Source organism: Lagenorhynchus albirostris, chromosome X (assembly GCF_949774975.1).
Source record: "Lagenorhynchus albirostris chromosome X, mLagAlb1.1, whole genome shotgun sequence".
NCBI lineage: Eukaryota > Metazoa > Chordata > Mammalia > Artiodactyla > Delphinidae > Lagenorhynchus > Lagenorhynchus albirostris.
The window spans coordinates 67627643-67630525 of NC_083116.1; positions in this window are offsets into that span (position 1 = coordinate 67627643).

Here is a 2883-nt window from a genome sequence, read left to right on the forward strand (position 1 = left end):
CAGTTACCTCTTCCCTTCTAATTTGGAAATATTTTATTTCTTTTTCTCCTCTGCTTGCTGCGGATTGCATTTTCAATACTGTGTTTTAAATAGAAGTGGAGAGAGTGAGTATTCTTTTCTTGTTCCTGAATTTAGTGGGAAGGCTTTCAGCTTTTCACCATTGAGTATGATGTTGGCTATAGGTTTGTCATAAATTGTCTTTATTACATTGAAATATGTTTCCTCTACACCCACTTTGATGAGAGTTTTTGTCATGAAATATTGAACTTTGTCAAAAGCTGTTTCTGCATCTATTGAGATGATCATGTGACCTTTATCTTTCCTTTTGTTAATGTGTATCACATTGGTTGATTTGCGATTGTTGGACCAGCTTTGTGACACTGGAATTAATCCAATTTGAATGTTATATGGTCCTTTATATATATTGTTGGATTCAATTTGCTAATATTTTCTTGAGGATTTCTACATCCATATTCATCAAAGATATTGGCCTATGATTTTGTTTTGTGTCTTTGTTTGGTTTTGGCATCAGGGTAATTGTGGTCTCATAGAATGAGTTTGGAAGTGTTCCATCCTATTCAATTTTTTGGAATAGCTTGTGAAGGATAGGTATTCTTCTGTATATATTTTGTATAATTCCCCTGTGAAGCCATCTGGTTTTGGACTTTTCTTGCTGGGAGCTTTTTGAATTACAAATTCAATTTCATTTCTATTGATCTGTCTGATCAAATTGTCTGTTTCTTCTTAACTCAGTCTTGGCAGGATGTATGTTTCTAGAAATGTGTCCATTTTTTCTAGGTTGTCCAATTGGTTTGCATATGTGTTTGTAATATTCAATTATGATTTTTTGTATCATTGTGGTATCAGTTATTTCTCTTCTTTTATGTCTTATTTTGCTTATTTAGATCCTCCCTCTTGTCTTCTTGATTAACCTGGCTAAAGGTTTATCAATTTTATCTTTTCCAAAAAACAGTTTTAGGTTTCATTGATCTTGCTATTTTTAAAATCTCTTTTATTTATTTCCTCTCTGATCTTTATTATTTCCTTCCTTCTGCTGACATTGAGATTCCTTGACATTGGGCTTCTTTTCCTAATTTTTAGGTGGGAGGTTAGGATGTTTATTTGAGATTTTTTTGTTTCTTGGGGAAGGCCTGTATTGCTATGAACTTCCCTTAAGAGGGAACGGCTTTTGCTGCATCCCATAGATTGTGGATTGTTGTGTTTCCATTTTCATTTATCTTGAGGTATTTTCTGAATTCCTCTTTGATTTCATCATTGACCCATTGGTTTTAGTAGCATGTTGTTTTTTGTTTTTACATCTTTATTGGAGTATAATTGCTTTACAATGTTGTGTTAGTTTCTGTTGTACAACGAAGTGAATCAGCTATTTGTATACACATATCCCCTCCCTCTTGGACGTCCCTCTCCCCCGACATCCCATCCATCTAGGTCACCACAGAGCACTGAGCTGAGCTCCTTGCACTATACAGCAGGTTCCCACTAGCTATCTTTTTTACACATGGCAGTGCACATATGTCAATCCCAATCTCCCAATTCATCCCACCCCCCTACCAGGTCCACACATCTGTTCCCTACATCTGTGTCTCTATTCCTGCCCAGCAAATAGGCTCATCTGTACCATTTTTCTAGATTCCACATACATGCATTAATATACGATATTTGTTTTTCTCTTTCTGACTTACTTCACTCTGTATGACAGACAAATGGATAAAAAAGATATGGTACATATATACAATGGAATATTACTCAGCTATAAAAAGGAATGAAATTGGGTCATTTGTAGAGACATGGATGGACCTAGAATCTATCATACAGAGTGAAGAATGTTGCATTTTTTTAAATTTGTCTTTCTATATGCTGTGATTGTGTGATTTCCATTAGCCTATCTTCCAGATCACTTATGCATTCTTCTTTGTCATTTAGTCTGCTATTCATTGCTTCTAGAGTGCTTTTTATCTCAGATATTGCATTATTTATTTTTGGTTGGGTCTTTTTTATATTTTCTAGTTCTTTGTTAAATGATCTGCGTTTAGATCAATTATCTTCCTTAATTCAGTTAGCATTTTTATTACCAATGTTTTGAATTCTTATCTGGTAAATTTTTAATTTCTCTTTTATTACTTATTTCTTTAGGGGTTTTCTTTTGCTCTTTCAATTAAGAGTATTTCCTCTGCCTTTTTATTTCCCTTAACTTTCTCTCTCTCTATGAATTTAGTTACCTCTTGTGATCTTGAAGTGTTTCTTTCTATGTCAGAGCATCTCTATGCAGACTGCATGTGCCTAATTTCTTTGGTGGGAAAGCTGAATTTGATGTGGATGCCAGTCACATCTTTCCTCAGGGTGTGCTGGCAGCTATCACCTTGGTATGGGGTGTAGCTGGTGATGGAAGAGCTAGAGCCTATGTGTGAGGTGTGACTTCCTCTCTGCTTAGTGACCATCACCACCCTGTTAGTGGTGGGGTCTGCTCCTAAGTTGCTGAAGCAGAATCTCCGAGGGTCAGTCTTGAGCTGGCTCTGTTCCCTTTAAGTGTGCATTTTCCTTTTCCCTGTGCTTGGACATTTGCCCCCAGAAAGATGAGTGCTGAACCAAGTGGGGCTTATGTGCTTACAGAGGTCCAATGCTCTGCCTGTGTGGGCAGCAGCAGCTCCACTCAGATGCAGTCCACAGTCATATCTTTTCCCCTGTCATGGCCACCCCAGATCTAGTGTTGGACTGTGGCATGGAGTGAGTGGGGCCCAAACGTTTACCTCACTCAGGCTGGAGCACACAGTAAGGTGGCTGTGGGAATTTTAGGGGCCACTCTTGTCAGAAGTCTGGGATGCTTCTGGAGTTGCTGCTTGAGTAAACACCAACAATGGCCAC